General features: G+C 66.3%; 30 non-coding genes across 30 annotated transcripts; all 30 read right to left on the bottom strand.

Annotated features, from left to right (window-relative positions):
• Positions 1–252: 252 nt before the first annotated feature.
• Positions 253–371, bottom strand: LOC131562848 (5S ribosomal RNA). Its single transcript, XR_009275252.1, has one exon. It is a non-coding gene; the product is annotated as a 5S ribosomal RNA (ribosomal RNA).
• A 259-nt stretch (positions 372–630) lies between these two features.
• On the bottom strand, positions 631–749 carry LOC131562849 (5S ribosomal RNA). Its single transcript, XR_009275253.1, has one exon. It is a non-coding gene; the product is annotated as a 5S ribosomal RNA (ribosomal RNA).
• Positions 750–1,008: 259 nt separating this feature from the next.
• LOC131562850 (5S ribosomal RNA) lies at positions 1,009–1,127 on the bottom strand. The gene has a single exon (XR_009275254.1). It is a non-coding gene; the product is annotated as a 5S ribosomal RNA (ribosomal RNA).
• A 259-nt stretch (positions 1,128–1,386) lies between these two features.
• LOC131562791 (5S ribosomal RNA) lies at positions 1,387–1,505 on the bottom strand. The gene has a single exon (XR_009275197.1). It is a non-coding gene; the product is annotated as a 5S ribosomal RNA (ribosomal RNA).
• A 259-nt stretch (positions 1,506–1,764) lies between these two features.
• LOC131562792 (5S ribosomal RNA) lies at positions 1,765–1,883 on the bottom strand. The gene has a single exon (XR_009275198.1). It is a non-coding gene; the product is annotated as a 5S ribosomal RNA (ribosomal RNA).
• A 259-nt stretch (positions 1,884–2,142) lies between these two features.
• On the bottom strand, positions 2,143–2,261 carry LOC131562851 (5S ribosomal RNA). Its single transcript, XR_009275255.1, has one exon. It is a non-coding gene; the product is annotated as a 5S ribosomal RNA (ribosomal RNA).
• Positions 2,262–2,520: 259 nt separating this feature from the next.
• LOC131562852 (5S ribosomal RNA) lies at positions 2,521–2,639 on the bottom strand. The gene has a single exon (XR_009275256.1). It is a non-coding gene; the product is annotated as a 5S ribosomal RNA (ribosomal RNA).
• A 259-nt stretch (positions 2,640–2,898) lies between these two features.
• Positions 2,899–3,017, bottom strand: LOC131562853 (5S ribosomal RNA). The gene has a single exon (XR_009275257.1). It is a non-coding gene; the product is annotated as a 5S ribosomal RNA (ribosomal RNA).
• Positions 3,018–3,276: 259 nt separating this feature from the next.
• Positions 3,277–3,395, bottom strand: LOC131562793 (5S ribosomal RNA). The gene has a single exon (XR_009275199.1). It is a non-coding gene; the product is annotated as a 5S ribosomal RNA (ribosomal RNA).
• A 259-nt stretch (positions 3,396–3,654) lies between these two features.
• Positions 3,655–3,773, bottom strand: LOC131562854 (5S ribosomal RNA). Its single transcript, XR_009275258.1, has one exon. It is a non-coding gene; the product is annotated as a 5S ribosomal RNA (ribosomal RNA).
• Positions 3,774–4,032: 259 nt separating this feature from the next.
• LOC131562795 (5S ribosomal RNA) lies at positions 4,033–4,151 on the bottom strand. Its single transcript, XR_009275201.1, has one exon. It is a non-coding gene; the product is annotated as a 5S ribosomal RNA (ribosomal RNA).
• A 259-nt stretch (positions 4,152–4,410) lies between these two features.
• Positions 4,411–4,529, bottom strand: LOC131562796 (5S ribosomal RNA). Its single transcript, XR_009275202.1, has one exon. It is a non-coding gene; the product is annotated as a 5S ribosomal RNA (ribosomal RNA).
• Positions 4,530–4,788: 259 nt separating this feature from the next.
• Positions 4,789–4,907, bottom strand: LOC131562855 (5S ribosomal RNA). The gene has a single exon (XR_009275259.1). It is a non-coding gene; the product is annotated as a 5S ribosomal RNA (ribosomal RNA).
• Positions 4,908–5,166: 259 nt separating this feature from the next.
• On the bottom strand, positions 5,167–5,285 carry LOC131562856 (5S ribosomal RNA). The gene has a single exon (XR_009275260.1). It is a non-coding gene; the product is annotated as a 5S ribosomal RNA (ribosomal RNA).
• A 259-nt stretch (positions 5,286–5,544) lies between these two features.
• On the bottom strand, positions 5,545–5,663 carry LOC131562797 (5S ribosomal RNA). Its single transcript, XR_009275203.1, has one exon. It is a non-coding gene; the product is annotated as a 5S ribosomal RNA (ribosomal RNA).
• Positions 5,664–5,922: 259 nt separating this feature from the next.
• On the bottom strand, positions 5,923–6,041 carry LOC131562858 (5S ribosomal RNA). Its single transcript, XR_009275262.1, has one exon. It is a non-coding gene; the product is annotated as a 5S ribosomal RNA (ribosomal RNA).
• A 259-nt stretch (positions 6,042–6,300) lies between these two features.
• LOC131562859 (5S ribosomal RNA) lies at positions 6,301–6,419 on the bottom strand. The gene has a single exon (XR_009275263.1). It is a non-coding gene; the product is annotated as a 5S ribosomal RNA (ribosomal RNA).
• Positions 6,420–6,678: 259 nt separating this feature from the next.
• Positions 6,679–6,797, bottom strand: LOC131562798 (5S ribosomal RNA). The gene has a single exon (XR_009275204.1). It is a non-coding gene; the product is annotated as a 5S ribosomal RNA (ribosomal RNA).
• A 259-nt stretch (positions 6,798–7,056) lies between these two features.
• LOC131562860 (5S ribosomal RNA) lies at positions 7,057–7,175 on the bottom strand. The gene has a single exon (XR_009275264.1). It is a non-coding gene; the product is annotated as a 5S ribosomal RNA (ribosomal RNA).
• A 259-nt stretch (positions 7,176–7,434) lies between these two features.
• On the bottom strand, positions 7,435–7,553 carry LOC131562799 (5S ribosomal RNA). The gene has a single exon (XR_009275205.1). It is a non-coding gene; the product is annotated as a 5S ribosomal RNA (ribosomal RNA).
• A 259-nt stretch (positions 7,554–7,812) lies between these two features.
• LOC131562800 (5S ribosomal RNA) lies at positions 7,813–7,931 on the bottom strand. Its single transcript, XR_009275206.1, has one exon. It is a non-coding gene; the product is annotated as a 5S ribosomal RNA (ribosomal RNA).
• Positions 7,932–8,190: 259 nt separating this feature from the next.
• LOC131562861 (5S ribosomal RNA) lies at positions 8,191–8,309 on the bottom strand. Its single transcript, XR_009275265.1, has one exon. It is a non-coding gene; the product is annotated as a 5S ribosomal RNA (ribosomal RNA).
• Positions 8,310–8,568: 259 nt separating this feature from the next.
• Positions 8,569–8,687, bottom strand: LOC131562862 (5S ribosomal RNA). Its single transcript, XR_009275266.1, has one exon. It is a non-coding gene; the product is annotated as a 5S ribosomal RNA (ribosomal RNA).
• A 259-nt stretch (positions 8,688–8,946) lies between these two features.
• Positions 8,947–9,065, bottom strand: LOC131562777 (5S ribosomal RNA). Its single transcript, XR_009275184.1, has one exon. It is a non-coding gene; the product is annotated as a 5S ribosomal RNA (ribosomal RNA).
• Positions 9,066–9,324: 259 nt separating this feature from the next.
• LOC131562778 (5S ribosomal RNA) lies at positions 9,325–9,443 on the bottom strand. The gene has a single exon (XR_009275185.1). It is a non-coding gene; the product is annotated as a 5S ribosomal RNA (ribosomal RNA).
• Positions 9,444–9,702: 259 nt separating this feature from the next.
• LOC131562779 (5S ribosomal RNA) lies at positions 9,703–9,821 on the bottom strand. Its single transcript, XR_009275186.1, has one exon. It is a non-coding gene; the product is annotated as a 5S ribosomal RNA (ribosomal RNA).
• A 259-nt stretch (positions 9,822–10,080) lies between these two features.
• Positions 10,081–10,199, bottom strand: LOC131562780 (5S ribosomal RNA). The gene has a single exon (XR_009275187.1). It is a non-coding gene; the product is annotated as a 5S ribosomal RNA (ribosomal RNA).
• Positions 10,200–10,458: 259 nt separating this feature from the next.
• On the bottom strand, positions 10,459–10,577 carry LOC131562781 (5S ribosomal RNA). The gene has a single exon (XR_009275188.1). It is a non-coding gene; the product is annotated as a 5S ribosomal RNA (ribosomal RNA).
• Positions 10,578–10,836: 259 nt separating this feature from the next.
• Positions 10,837–10,955, bottom strand: LOC131562801 (5S ribosomal RNA). The gene has a single exon (XR_009275207.1). It is a non-coding gene; the product is annotated as a 5S ribosomal RNA (ribosomal RNA).
• Positions 10,956–11,214: 259 nt separating this feature from the next.
• Positions 11,215–11,333, bottom strand: LOC131562783 (5S ribosomal RNA). The gene has a single exon (XR_009275190.1). It is a non-coding gene; the product is annotated as a 5S ribosomal RNA (ribosomal RNA).
• Between the last annotated feature and the right edge of the window lie 4,438 nt (positions 11,334–15,771).

Here is a 15,771-nt window from a genome sequence, read left to right on the forward strand (position 1 = left end):
GGCCCCTCCGCAGCGCCCTCGAGCACCCGGCAACGGCCTCCCGGCACGCGCCGACACCGCACCGGGCAACCACCGCCACCTCACCGCCACACAGGCCCACGCCGGCCCCTGGTGACCCGGCCCGGGCCACCACTCGCCCCCAAGGGCACAAGCCGCGCCCCTAAAGCACACCGGCCCCCTCCCTGCGGGCCCTGGCCTCGGCTGCCCCGGCCAAACGGGCGACCGCCGGGGCACAAAAGGCACCAAAAGAGATGCCTACAGCACCCGGTATTCCCAGGCGGTCTCCCATCCAAGTACTAACCGGGCCCGACCCTGCTTAGCTTCCGAGATCAGACGAGATCGGGCGTTCTCAGGGTGGTATGGCCGTAGGCACCCACCGGCCCCTCCGCAGCGCCCTCGAGCACCCGGCAACGGCCTCCCGGCACGCGCCGACACCGCACCGGGCAACCACCGCCACCTCACCGCCACACAGGCCCACGCCGGCCCCTGGTGACCCGGCCCGGGCCACCACTCGCCCCCAAGGGCACAAGCCGCGCCCCAAAAGCACACCGGCCCCCTCCCTGCGGGCCCTGGCCTCGGCTGCCCCGGCCAAACGGGCGACCGCCGGGGCACAAAAGGCACCAAAAGAGATGCCTACAGCACCCGGTATTCCCAGGCGGTCTCCCATCCAAGTACTAACCGGGCCCGACCCTGCTTAGCTTCCGAGATCAGACGAGATCGGGCGTTCTCAGGGTGGTATGGCCGTAGGCACCCACCGGCCCCTCCGCAGCGCCCTCGAGCACCCGGCAACGGCCTCCCGGCACGCGCCGACACCGCACCGGGCAACCACCGCCACCTCACCGCCACACAGGCCCACGCCGGCCCCTGGTGACCCGGCCCGGGCCACCACTCGCCCCCAAGGGCACAAGCCGCGCCCCAAAAGCACACCGGCCCCCTCCCTGCGGGCCCTGGCCTCGGCTGCCCCGGCCAAACGGGCGACCGCCGGGGCACAAAAGGCACCAAAAGAGATGCCTACAGCACCCGGTATTCCCAGGCGGTCTCCCATCCAAGTACTAACCGGGCCCGACCCTGCTTAGCTTCCGAGATCAGACGAGATCGGGCGTTCTCAGGGTGGTATGGCCGTAGGCACCCACCGGCCCCTCCGCAGCGCCCTCGAGCACCCGGCAACGGCCTCCCGGCACGCGCCGACACCGCACCGGGCAACCACCGCCACCTCACCGCCACACAGGCCCACGCCGGCCCCTGGTGACCCGGCCCGGGCCACCACTCGCCCCCAAGGGCACAAGCCGCGCCCCAAAAGCACACCGGCCCCCTCCCTGCGGGCCCTGGCCTCGGCTGCCCCGGCCAAACGGGCGACCGCCGGGGCACAAAAGGCACCAAAAGAGATGCCTACAGCACCCGGTATTCCCAGGCGGTCTCCCATCCAAGTACTAACCGGGCCCGACCCTGCTTAGCTTCCGAGATCAGACGAGATCGGGCGTTCTCAGGGTGGTATGGCCGCAGGCACCCACCGGCCCCTCCGCAGCGCCCTCGAGCACCCGGCAACGGCCTCCCGGCACGCGCCGACACCGCACCGGGCAACCACCGCCACCTCACCGCCACACAGGCCCACGCCGGCCCCTGGTGACCCGGCCCGGGCCACCACTCGCCCCCAAGGGCACAAGCCGCGCCCCAAAAGCACACCGGCCCCCTCCCTGCGGGCCCTGGCCTCGGCTGCCCCGGCCAAACGGGCGACCGCCGGGGCACAAAAGGCACCAAAAGAGATGCCTACAGCACCCGGTATTCCCAGGCGGTCTCCCATCCAAGTACTAACCGGGCCCGACCCTGCTTAGCTTCCGAGATCAGACGAGATCGGGCGTTCTCAGGGTGGTATGGCCGCAGGCACCCACCGGCCCCTCCGCAGCGCCCTCGAGCACCCGGCAACGGCCTCCCGGCACGCGCCGACACCGCACCGGGCAACCACCGCCACCTCACCGCCACACAGGCCCACGCCGGCCCCTGGTGACCCGGCCCGGGCCACCACTCGCCCCCAAGGGCACAAGCCGCGCCCCAAAAGCACACCGGCCCCCTCCCTGCGGGCCCTGGCCTCGGCTGCCCCGGCCAAACGGGCGACCGCCGGGGCACAAAAGGCACCAAAAGAGATGCCTACAGCACCCGGTATTCCCAGGCGGTCTCCCATCCAAGTACTAACCGGGCCCGACCCTGCTTAGCTTCCGAGATCAGACGAGATCGGGCGTTCTCAGGGTGGTATGGCCGTAGGCACCCACCGGCCCCTCCGCAGCGCCCTCGAGCACCCGGCAACGGCCTCCCGGCACGCGCCGACACCGCACCGGGCAACCACCGCCACCTCACCGCCACACAGGCCCACGCCGGCCCCTGGTGACCCGGCCCGGGCCACCACTCGCCCCCAAGGGCACAAGCCGCGCCCCAAAAGCACACCGGCCCCCTCCCTGCGGGCCCTGGCCTCGGCTGCCCCGGCCAAACGGGCGACCGCCGGGGCACAAAAGGCACCAAAAGAGATGCCTACAGCACCCGGTATTCCCAGGCGGTCTCCCATCCAAGTACTAACCGGGCCCGACCCTGCTTAGCTTCCGAGATCAGACGAGATCGGGCGTTCTCAGGGTGGTATGGCCGTAGGCACCCACCGGCCCCTCCGCAGCGCCCTCGAGCACCCGGCAACGGCCTCCCGGCACGCGCCGACACCGCACCGGGCAACCACCGCCACCTCACCGCCACACAGGCCCACGCCGGCCCCTGGTGACCCGGCCCGGGCCACCACTCGCCCCCAAGGGCACAAGCCGCGCCCCAAAAGCACACCGGCCCCCTCCCTGCGGGCCCTGGCCTCGGCTGCCCCGGCCAAACGGGCGACCGCCGGGGCACAAAAGGCACCAAAAGAGATGCCTACAGCACCCGGTATTCCCAGGCGGTCTCCCATCCAAGTACTAACCGGGCCCGACCCTGCTTAGCTTCCGAGATCAGACGAGATCGGGCGTTCTCAGGGTGGTATGGCCGTAGGCACCCACCGGCCCCTCCGCAGCGCCCTCGAGCACCCGGCAACGGCCTCCCGGCACGCGCCGACACCGCACCGGGCAACCACCGCCACCTCACCGCCACACAGGCCCACGCCGGCCCCTGGTGACCCGGCCCGGGCCACCACTCGCCCCCAAGGGCACAAGCCGCGCCCCAAAAGCACACCGGCCCCCTCCCTGCGGGCCCTGGCCTCGGCTGCCCCGGCCAAACGGGCGACCGCCGGGGCACAAAAGGCACCAAAAGAGATGCCTACAGCACCCGGTATTCCCAGGCGGTCTCCCATCCAAGTACTAACCGGGCCCGACCCTGCTTAGCTTCCGAGATCAGACGAGATCGGGCGTTCTCAGGGTGGTATGGCCGCAGGCACCCACCGGCCCCTCCGCAGCGCCCTCGAGCACCCGGCAACGGCCTCCCGGCACGCGCCGACACCGCACCGGGCAACCACCGCCACCTCACCGCCACACAGGCCCACGCCGGCCCCTGGTGACCCGGCCCGGGCCACCACTCGCCCCCAAGGGCACAAGCCGCGCCCCAAAAGCACACCGGCCCCCTCCCTGCGGGCCCTGGCCTCGGCTGCCCCGGCCAAACGGGCGACCGCCGGGGCACAAAAGGCACCAAAAGAGATGCCTACAGCACCCGGTATTCCCAGGCGGTCTCCCATCCAAGTACTAACCGGGCCCGACCCTGCTTAGCTTCCGAGATCAGACGAGATCGGGCGTTCTCAGGGTGGTATGGCCGTAGGCACCCACCGGCCCCTCCGCAGCGCCCTCGAGCACCCGGCAACGGCCTCCCGGCACGCGCCGACACCGCACCGGGCAACCACCGCCACCTCACCGCCACACAGGCCCACGCCGGCCCCTGGTGACCCGGCCCGGGCCACCACTCGCCCCCAAGGGCACAAGCCGCGCCCCAAAAGCACACCGGCCCCCTCCCTGCGGGCCCTGGCCTCGGCTGCCCCGGCCAAACGGGCGACCGCCGGGGCACAAAAGGCACCAAAAGAGATGCCTACAGCACCCGGTATTCCCAGGCGGTCTCCCATCCAAGTACTAACCGGGCCCGACCCTGCTTAGCTTCCGAGATCAGACGAGATCGGGCGTTCTCAGGGTGGTATGGCCGCAGGCACCCACCGGCCCCTCCGCAGCGCCCTCGAGCACCCGGCAACGGCCTCCCGGCACGCGCCGACACCGCACCGGGCAACCACCGCCACCTCACCGCCACACAGGCCCACGCCGGCCCCTGGTGACCCGGCCCGGGCCACCACTCGCCCCCAAGGGCACAAGCCGCGCCCCAAAAGCACACCGGCCCCCTCCCTGCGGGCCCTGGCCTCGGCTGCCCCGGCCAAACGGGCGACCGCCGGGGCACAAAAGGCACCAAAAGAGATGCCTACAGCACCCGGTATTCCCAGGCGGTCTCCCATCCAAGTACTAACCGGGCCCGACCCTGCTTAGCTTCCGAGATCAGACGAGATCGGGCGTTCTCAGGGTGGTATGGCCGCAGGCACCCACCGGCCCCTCCGCAGCGCCCTCGAGCACCCGGCAACGGCCTCCCGGCACGCGCCGACACCGCACCGGGCAACCACCGCCACCTCACCGCCACACAGGCCCACGCCGGCCCCTGGTGACCCGGCCCGGGCCACCACTCGCCCCCAAGGGCACAAGCCGCGCCCCAAAAGCACACCGGCCCCCTCCCTGCGGGCCCTGGCCTCGGCTGCCCCGGCCAAACGGGCGACCGCCGGGGCACAAAAGGCACCAAAAGAGATGCCTACAGCACCCGGTATTCCCAGGCGGTCTCCCATCCAAGTACTAACCGGGCCCGACCCTGCTTAGCTTCCGAGATCAGACGAGATCGGGCGTTCTCAGGGTGGTATGGCCGTAGGCACCCACCGGCCCCTCCGCAGCGCCCTCGAGCACCCGGCAACGGCCTCCCGGCACGCGCCGACACCGCACCGGGCAACCACCGCCACCTCACCGCCACACAGGCCCACGCCGGCCCCTGGTGACCCGGCCCGGGCCACCACTCGCCCCCAAGGGCACAAGCCGCGCCCCAAAAGCACACCGGCCCCCTCCCTGCGGGCCCTGGCCTCGGCTGCCCCGGCCAAACGGGCGACCGCCGGGGCACAAAAGGCACCAAAAGAGATGCCTACAGCACCCGGTATTCCCAGGCGGTCTCCCATCCAAGTACTAACCGGGCCCGACCCTGCTTAGCTTCCGAGATCAGACGAGATCGGGCGTTCTCAGGGTGGTATGGCCGTAGGCACCCACCGGCCCCTCCGCAGCGCCCTCGAGCACCCGGCAACGGCCTCCCGGCACGCGCCGACACCGCACCGGGCAACCACCGCCACCTCACCGCCACACAGGCCCACGCCGGCCCCTGGTGACCCGGCCCGGGCCACCACTCGCCCCCAAGGGCACAAGCCGCGCCCCTAAAGCACACCGGCCCCCTCCCTGCGGGCCCTGGCCTCGGCTGCCCCGGCCAAACGGGCGACCGCCGGGGCACAAAAGGCACCAAAAGAGATGCCTACAGCACCCGGTATTCCCAGGCGGTCTCCCATCCAAGTACTAACCGGGCCCGACCCTGCTTAGCTTCCGAGATCAGACGAGATCGGGCGTTCTCAGGGTGGTATGGCCGCAGGCACCCACCGGCCCCTCCGCAGCGCCCTCGAGCACCCGGCAACGGCCTCCCGGCACGCGCCGACACCGCACCGGGCAACCACCGCCACCTCACCGCCACACAGGCCCACGCCGGCCCCTGGTGACCCGGCCCGGGCCACCACTCGCCCCCAAGGGCACAAGCCGCGCCCCAAAAGCACACCGGCCCCCTCCCTGCGGGCCCTGGCCTCGGCTGCCCCGGCCAAACGGGCGACCGCCGGGGCACAAAAGGCACCAAAAGAGATGCCTACAGCACCCGGTATTCCCAGGCGGTCTCCCATCCAAGTACTAACCGGGCCCGACCCTGCTTAGCTTCCGAGATCAGACGAGATCGGGCGTTCTCAGGGTGGTATGGCCGTAGGCACCCACCGGCCCCTCCGCAGCGCCCTCGAGCACCCGGCAACGGCCTCCCGGCACGCGCCGACACCGCACCGGGCAACCACCGCCACCTCACCGCCACACAGGCCCACGCCGGCCCCTGGTGACCCGGCCCGGGCCACCACTCGCCCCCAAGGGCACAAGCCGCGCCCCAAAAGCACACCGGCCCCCTCCCTGCGGGCCCTGGCCTCGGCTGCCCCGGCCAAACGGGCGACCGCCGGGGCACAAAAGGCACCAAAAGAGATGCCTACAGCACCCGGTATTCCCAGGCGGTCTCCCATCCAAGTACTAACCGGGCCCGACCCTGCTTAGCTTCCGAGATCAGACGAGATCGGGCGTTCTCAGGGTGGTATGGCCGTAGGCACCCACCGGCCCCTCCGCAGCGCCCTCGAGCACCCGGCAACGGCCTCCCGGCACGCGCCGACACCGCACCGGGCAACCACCGCCACCTCACCGCCACACAGGCCCACGCCGGCCCCTGGTGACCCGGCCCGGGCCACCACTCGCCCCCAAGGGCACAAGCCGCGCCCCAAAAGCACACCGGCCCCCTCCCTGCGGGCCCTGGCCTCGGCTGCCCCGGCCAAACGGGCGACCGCCGGGGCACAAAAGGCACCAAAAGAGATGCCTACAGCACCCGGTATTCCCAGGCGGTCTCCCATCCAAGTACTAACCGGGCCCGACCCTGCTTAGCTTCCGAGATCAGACGAGATCGGGCGTTCTCAGGGTGGTATGGCCGCAGGCACCCACCGGCCCCTCCGCAGCGCCCTCGAGCACCCGGCAACGGCCTCCCGGCACGCGCCGACACCGCACCGGGCAACCACCGCCACCTCACCGCCACACAGGCCCACGCCGGCCCCTGGTGACCCGGCCCGGGCCACCACTCGCCCCCAAGGGCACAAGCCGCGCCCCAAAAGCACACCGGCCCCCTCCCTGCGGGCCCTGGCCTCGGCTGCCCCGGCCAAACGGGCGACCGCCGGGGCACAAAAGGCACCAAAAGAGATGCCTACAGCACCCGGTATTCCCAGGCGGTCTCCCATCCAAGTACTAACCGGGCCCGACCCTGCTTAGCTTCCGAGATCAGACGAGATCGGGCGTTCTCAGGGTGGTATGGCCGTAGGCACCCACCGGCCCCTCCGCAGCGCCCTCGAGCACCCGGCAACGGCCTCCCGGCACGCGCCGACACCGCACCGGGCAACCACCGCCACCTCACCGCCACACAGGCCCACGCCGGCCCCTGGTGACCCGGCCCGGGCCACCACTCGCCCCCAAGGGCACAAGCCGCGCCCCAAAAGCACACCGGCCCCCTCCCTGCGGGCCCTGGCCTCGGCTGCCCCGGCCAAACGGGCGACCGCCGGGGCACAAAAGGCACCAAAAGAGATGCCTACAGCACCCGGTATTCCCAGGCGGTCTCCCATCCAAGTACTAACCGGGCCCGACCCTGCTTAGCTTCCGAGATCAGACGAGATCGGGCGTTCTCAGGGTGGTATGGCCGCAGGCACCCACCGGCCCCTCCGCAGCGCCCTCGAGCACCCGGCAACGGCCTCCCGGCACGCGCCGACACCGCACCGGGCAACCACCGCCACCTCACCGCCACACAGGCCCACGCCGGCCCCTGGTGACCCGGCCCGGGCCACCACTCGCCCCCAAGGGCACAAGCCGCGCCCCAAAAGCACACCGGCCCCCTCCCTGCGGGCCCTGGCCTCGGCTGCCCCGGCCAAACGGGCGACCGCCGGGGCACAAAAGGCACCAAAAGAGATGCCTACAGCACCCGGTATTCCCAGGCGGTCTCCCATCCAAGTACTAACCGGGCCCGACCCTGCTTAGCTTCCGAGATCAGACGAGATCGGGCGTTCTCAGGGTGGTATGGCCGCAGGCACCCACCGGCCCCTCCGCAGCGCCCTCGAGCACCCGGCAACGGCCTCCCGGCACGCGCCGACACCGCACCGGGCAACCACCGCCACCTCACCGCCACACAGGCCCACGCCGGCCCCTGGTGACCCGGCCCGGGCCACCACTCGCCCCCAAGGGCACAAGCCGCGCCCCAAAAGCACACCGGCCCCCTCCCTGCGGGCCCTGGCCTCGGCTGCCCCGGCCAAACGGGCGACCGCCGGGGCACAAAAGGCACCAAAAGAGATGCCTACAGCACCCGGTATTCCCAGGCGGTCTCCCATCCAAGTACTAACCGGGCCCGACCCTGCTTAGCTTCCGAGATCAGACGAGATCGGGCGTTCTCAGGGTGGTATGGCCGTAGGCACCCACCGGCCCCTCCGCAGCGCCCTCGAGCACCCGGCAACGGCCTCCCGGCACGCGCCGACACCGCACCGGGCAACCACCGCCACCTCACCGCCACACAGGCCCACGCCGGCCCCTGGTGACCCGGCCCGGGCCACCACTCGCCCCCAAGGGCACAAGCCGCGCCCCAAAAGCACACCGGCCCCCTCCCTGCGGGCCCTGGCCTCGGCTGCCCCGGCCAAACGGGCGACCGCCGGGGCACAAAAGGCACCAAAAGAGATGCCTACAGCACCCGGTATTCCCAGGCGGTCTCCCATCCAAGTACTAACCGGGCCCGACCCTGCTTAGCTTCCGAGATCAGACGAGATCGGGCGTTCTCAGGGTGGTATGGCCGTAGGCACCCACCGGCCCCTCCGCAGCGCCCTCGAGCACCCGGCAACGGCCTCCCGGCACGCGCCGACACCGCACCGGGCAACCACCGCCACCTCACCGCCACACAGGCCCACGCCGGCCCCTGGTGACCCGGCCCGGGCCACCACTCGCCCCCAAGGGCACAAGCCGCGCCCCTAAAGCACACCGGCCCCCTCCCTGCGGGCCCTGGCCTCGGCTGCCCCGGCCAAACGGGCGACCGCCGGGGCACAAAAGGCACCAAAAGAGATGCCTACAGCACCCGGTATTCCCAGGCGGTCTCCCATCCAAGTACTAACCGGGCCCGACCCTGCTTAGCTTCCGAGATCAGACGAGATCGGGCGTTCTCAGGGTGGTATGGCCGTAGGCACCCACCGGCCCCTCCGCAGCGCCCTCGAGCACCCGGCAACGGCCTCCCGGCACGCGCCGACACCGCACCGGGCAACCACCGCCACCTCACCGCCACACAGGCCCACGCCGGCCCCTGGTGACCCGGCCCGGGCCACCACTCGCCCCCAAGGGCACAAGCCGCGCCCCAAAAGCACACCGGCCCCCTCCCTGCGGGCCCTGGCCTCGGCTGCCCCGGCCAAACGGGCGACCGCCGGGGCACAAAAGGCACCAAAAGAGATGCCTACAGCACCCGGTATTCCCAGGCGGTCTCCCATCCAAGTACTAACCGGGCCCGACCCTGCTTAGCTTCCGAGATCAGACGAGATCGGGCGTTCTCAGGGTGGTATGGCCGTAGGCACCCACCGGCCCCTCCGCAGCGCCCTCGAGCACCCGGCAACGGCCTCCCGGCACGCGCCGACACCGCACCGGGCAACCACCGCCACCTCACCGCCACACAGGCCCACGCCGGCCCCTGGTGACCCGGCCCGGGCCACCACTCGCCCCCAAGGGCACAAGCCGCGCCCCAAAAGCACACCGGCCCCCTCCCTGCGGGCCCTGGCCTCGGCTGCCCCGGCCAAACGGGCGACCGCCGGGGCACAAAAGGCACCAAAAGAGATGCCTACAGCACCCGGTATTCCCAGGCGGTCTCCCATCCAAGTACTAACCGGGCCCGACCCTGCTTAGCTTCCGAGATCAGACGAGATCGGGCGTTCTCAGGGTGGTATGGCCGTAGGCACCCACCGGCCCCTCCGCAGCGCCCTCGAGCACCCGGCAACGGCCTCCCGGCACGCGCCGACACCGCACCGGGCAACCACCGCCACCTCACCGCCACACAGGCCCACGCCGGCCCCTGGTGACCCGGCCCGGGCCACCACTCGCCCCCAAGGGCACAAGCCGCGCCCCAAAAGCACACCGGCCCCCTCCCTGCGGGCCCTGGCCTCGGCTGCCCCGGCCAAACGGGCGACCGCCGGGGCACAAAAGGCACCAAAAGAGATGCCTACAGCACCCGGTATTCCCAGGCGGTCTCCCATCCAAGTACTAACCGGGCCCGACCCTGCTTAGCTTCCGAGATCAGACGAGATCGGGCGTTCTCAGGGTGGTATGGCCGTAGGCACCCACCGGCCCCTCCGCAGCGCCCTCGAGCACCCGGCAACGGCCTCCCGGCACGCGCCGACACCGCACCGGGCAACCACCGCCACCTCACCGCCACACAGGCCCACGCCGGCCCCTGGTGACCCGGCCCGGGCCACCACTCGCCCCCAAGGGCACAAGCCGCGCCCCAAAAGCACACCGGCCCCCTCCCTGCGGGCCCTGGCCTCGGCTGCCCCGGCCAAACGGGCGACCGCCGGGGCACAAAAGGCACCAAAAGAGATGCCTACAGCACCCGGTATTCCCAGGCGGTCTCCCATCCAAGTACTAACCGGGCCCGACCCTGCTTAGCTTCCGAGATCAGACGAGATCGGGCGTTCTCAGGGTGGTATGGCCGTAGGCACCCACCGGCCCCTCCGCAGCGCCCTCGAGCACCCGGCAACGGCCTCCCGGCACGCGCCGACACCGCACCGGGCAACCACCGCCACCTCACCGCCACACAGGCCCACGCCGGCCCCTGGTGACCCGGCCCGGGCCACCACTCGCCCCCAAGGGCACAAGCCGCGCCCCAAAAGCACACCGGCCCCCTCCCTGCGGGCCCTGGCCTCGGCTGCCCCGGCCAAACGGGCGACCGCCGGGGCACAAAAGGCACCAAAAGAGATGCCTACAGCACCCGGTATTCCCAGGCGGTCTCCCATCCAAGTACTAACCGGGCCCGACCCTGCTTAGCTTCCGAGATCAGACGAGATCGGGCGTTCTCAGGGTGGTATGGCCGCAGGCACCCACCGGCCCCTCCGCAGCGCCCTCGAGCACCCGGCAACGGCCTCCCGGCACGCGCCGACACCGCACCGGGCAACCACCGCCACCTCACCGCCACACAGGCCCACGCCGGCCCCTGGTGACCCGGCCCGGGCCACCACTCGCCCCCAAGGGCACAAGCCGCGCCCCAAAAGCACACCGGCCCCCTCCCTGCGGGCCCTGGCCTCGGCTGCCCCGGCCAAACGGGCGACCGCCGGGGCACAAAAGGCACCAAAAGAGATGCCTACAGCACCCGGTATTCCCAGGCGGTCTCCCATCCAAGTACTAACCGGGCCCGACCCTGCTTAGCTTCCGAGATCAGACGAGATCGGGCGTTCTCAGGGTGGTATGGCCGTAGGCACCCACCGGCCCCTCCGCAGCGCCCTCGAGCACCCGGCAACGGCCTCCCGGCACGCGCCGACACCGCACCGGGCAACCACCGCCACCTCACCGCCACACAGGCCCACGCCGGCCCCTGGTGACCCGGCCCGGGCTACCAAAGGTACCTATTTATGTCTGCTTCCACTCCACTTCCGACGGTACCGCGTGTCCTTCTCCAGGTTTTTCTTTCCGGAAAGTATGTGCCGAGGACGCGGCTGAGCTAAGCGTGGTCAGGGCCGGTCTGAGGCGCGCGCTGTCATGGTCGGTCTGGGTTTGGCGGGAACGAGGCCGTGTGGAAAGGGAGAGTGTTATTGGACAAGGCGAGGTCGGCGATTTCCGATTGGCAGATCCGTTGCCCTCCTCGTGTTGCGATTGGTGGCGCTTCAAGTCCCCAGCTGTGATCTCCCTCCCCTGCCCCAGAGTTCCTACCCCAGCAGTAGAGAATACGCCCTACATACAAACCCTATCCCGCCCCCACAGCCCCTATGCCCGCCCTACAGACCCTACCCCGGCTCACAGTACCTACTCCACCCAGTAGACCTTCCCCGGCCCACTGTCCCTACCTTGGCCAGCAGTCCGTATTCTGGGCTGCAATTCCTCTCCCAGCCCACAGACCGTACCCTGGCCCACAGTCCATATTGTGGCCCCGCAGTCGCAATTCCAACCCTACAGTCACTAACCCAGCCCTACAGTTACTGTCCCAAACCTACCGTGATTTCAGCTGCAGTCCTGTAGTCACTATGCCAACGTCACAGTGATTTCGGCTCCAGTTCCACAGGGTTTATTTTACCAGCTCCATCTTTGCATGTTCCCACTGCTCCCAGGTGAAGCTTCTCCTTGTTGTGGAAGGATCTTTAGTTTCACTCCAGAACTGTGAGGTTTCAACTTCAATTTTAGAATCCATATTCCAACCCCAGCCTGAAAAATGTTTTTTCCAGTTCTATCCCCAGAGTTGCTATCCCAGTACTATAGTGATTTCAGATCCATCCCTGAAGTTGCATTCCAGCCCAACAATCCCTGTACCAGCCCTACAGTCCATATCCCACCCTGCAGTCATTTTCTCTTTTTTTTTCTTCAGTTCTTCTTCAGTTTTGCATCTTCCCACCTCTTCCAGGTGAAGCTGCTCCTGGGTCAGGCCTGGATCTTCTTTTCACATCCAGGTCTCTCTTGCTTCAGCTCCAGCTCTAGAATTTACATTCCAGCTCCAGCCTCTCATGGGCGGGAGTGGTAACTTCAGACAAAGTTAATTTAAGAAACCCTCCCATTGTGCCACAAGGTGCAGAAAAGGATTCCCTTGCTTTTTAAACTCCTTCTCAGAGAGAGGAGCCTGGGGCAGCTGGATTCAGTCCCAGCCCCAGACTTTGCCAACAACTTAAGTTTTACAGCTTCAACCCACAGGTTTTAATGACAGGAAATTAGATATATTTTGTAAGAATGAATTATTTCTTATGATAAATGATTACACAGAAATAACTCAATAAGAATTATTTATAAAAGCTGAAACTGTTATATTTCATTATATCAAAGCAATATTAAAGCTAGCAAAAAGATACCATTACTAGAGACTGATGTAACTCACCCATACCAACGACTGTGGACAAATCTCTTTCTTCTAACCTTTAGGACTATCCTTGGTGAGCATCTCTAAAACCCAATGCAAGAATCTGCACATACTCCAAGAGGAATATATTAGAACCACCTATATGGAAAGTGGACTGGACTTTTATAGTGTGGAGGAGGTGACCACCAGTGATATGCCTACATGTCAGTTTAGCGGTTTATCTGCCAAATTTTTGTCTTGTTATGAGCAGGTTGATTTGAGGCTGGTCTGCCAGACTGAGACATTATGCCAGATTTTTAGCATGATTCAACACCAAATACCAGCACATGATGCCCTTCTCAGCCCATCATTGGTAGCTTGCAGAACAGGGCATTGTTTGAGATGTTTGACCACATTTCAGGGCTGAACATCCTGTTACACAGCCCCACAGTCCCTATCCCAGCCCCACAGTGATTCTACCCCTAGATGCATGGGATTTATCCCGCTCCAGAGTTTTCATTGCTCCACATCAGTTTAGGTCTGGATTCAGCCCCAGGGGCTTCAATATATCCTCTGGCCTCAGCCACAGCTCTATAATTTTTACTTTAAAAACATCATATATCTAGTAATAGAATTTTTAAAAATACAATAAAATAAAAACATTACAATGCAACAGTATAAATAAATCTTAATACAACTAGGACAATGTAAAACTAAGAGAATAAATAATAAATAGAATCAGTAGAAAATGAACCTGGATCTAGACCCAAACTGATGTGGAGCAATGGAAATGGTGAGGCTGGAGGTGGATAAATCCCATGGGGAAGGGGATGGAGCTGGAGCTTGGGGGCTGCAGGAGCTGTTAGGGGAGTTCCAGCCCTCCCAGCAATGGTACCCACACAAGCTGGGAGTGGAGGTCTCAGGGCTGCTCCTGTGGCTTGGAAACAGCCCAGGGGCACCTTTTGGGGTGCAGAACAAGGGACCAAACCACTGTTTCTAGCACCTAATGCTGGCTGAGGGTCTTGTGGGCAGTGGGATGCAGGGCAAGGTGTGTGCTGCAGGCCAGGGCTCTTTTGCCCCCACAGTTGGGGCCCCATTGGGATGAGTCTGGCAGCTCCTAGAGATATTTAAGTGATGACAGTTACTGATTCATCACCTTGTCAACAGCACAGGAGCAAAGTGATAGCCAGGAGCAGCTTTTAGCCAGAGGCAGTGGAAAGCTGAGGAGCTGGAACTGAGGCAGTAGAGCTGGTGGTTACATAGAGAATGTGGGGCTTAGGGTGGAACCACTGTGGGGCTAGATAGGGGCTGTGGAGCCACGATAGGCACTGTAGGGCTGGAGCTGGAATATGGGTTCTAGAACTGAAGCTGAAATGAAGATCCTGCCTTGATCCAGGAGCAGCTTCACATGGCAGCATCAGGAGGATGTAAAGCTGGAACAGAAACATCAGAGCTGATGGAGCTTGTGGGGCTGGAACTGGAATCATTGTAGGGCTGAGACAGGACTGTGTGTCGCTGATAGGAATTATGGGGCCAGGATAAGAACTGTAGGGATGGAGTTGGAATATGGGAAGAGAAGGCCATGCAAATCCCTGCCTTACCTTGCTTACTTTTCCCCTTTCCTTGCCTCTCCTACCCCTCCCTCGCGACATTCTCCCACCCATAGCCGTAGCCTTGAGCTCTACTTCCACCAGATGGCAGCCTGGCTTTGCAATTGCTCATTTCACCCTCAGCTACTCTTTTCCCTGGACACCCTGCAGGCACAGAAGCGCCTTGTGTTGTCGGGCTCGTTGTTCTTCAGGGTGGCCAGTGACCCAGGCAGAGCTCCCCGCTCTCCTCCCCATTCCTCTCTGGGTGGAAGGTGCCACGTCTCTCCATCACAGACGTGAGAGCAATGCGGTGTGGGCACAGCACACATGCCACCCCTTCCACACAGCAGCCTACTCTCAGGCAGTCCTGGATATATAATAATATATCCGGGTAATATACCTGCAGTGGCCTTCCTGTGTCACATGCTGTGGTGAACCTGCAGCCGTCCTGAGCCTCCCGACCCTCGCTGGGACAGCCTAGAGCTGCCAGGCAGTATGTACGGGCAGGGTGGCTGCAAAAGGCTTCATCAGTCATTTTCTGAGTAGGTTTGGTGGGAATGAGCTTATCCAAGAGGGTCAACTGCAGGTCACCACATCAGAGAACTGCTTCCTACCTGCCCGGAGGTGTCAAACAGCCACATAACAGACGCTGGGACCGGTTCCCCGTGACGCACAGGCTCGGGCACGCGGGAGCCATAAGCAGGCGGCGTGTCCGAGCCGGTTCTTTTCTCTCCCCCTCCTCCCCGGTGGGTAAATCCCATCAGCCGCCACCCTAAACCGCCCCACGCCAGCCCTAATACCATCTCGGGTACGCCATCAGGCTCACATCACCAGGCGAGGGACTGACAGTCCTGTGAGGGACACCCCTGCAAGGGCCGGGGGACAGCAGAGGTGGCTTTGGGCACTGTCCTGGGAAGGGGGGCTGGGTGGCGGGAAGAGGCCGCCTGCTGCCCGCGTTCTCTGGGGAGGAGAGGGAATCCAGGCCTGAGCCGAGCTTTGTCCTGGGCTAATTTTAGACCAAAGAGGTAAGAGAGGGGAGGCGCATAGAAGGGCTTAAGGGGTCCCTCTGCCATGGTGCGGGGCACCATCGTCCCTGCAGCGCCTGGTGAGCCGAGGGGGTCCCGCTGCTCTCTCTCAGCGCGGGGGGCTCCCGGTCGGGTTCGGGGCACGTTTCGCCCCACGGAATGGAGCGGAGCAGGCAGCGCTGTGGGGTGTACGCGGTCTGTGCATCCCAGCGCCGGTGGAGCGTCCGGCTGTGGGGAGCAGGGGGGACCTGGGGAGAACCCTA

Source organism: Ammospiza caudacuta, chromosome 11 (assembly GCF_027887145.1).
Source record: "Ammospiza caudacuta isolate bAmmCau1 chromosome 11, bAmmCau1.pri, whole genome shotgun sequence".
Classification (NCBI taxonomy): domain Eukaryota; kingdom Metazoa; phylum Chordata; class Aves; order Passeriformes; family Passerellidae; genus Ammospiza; species Ammospiza caudacuta.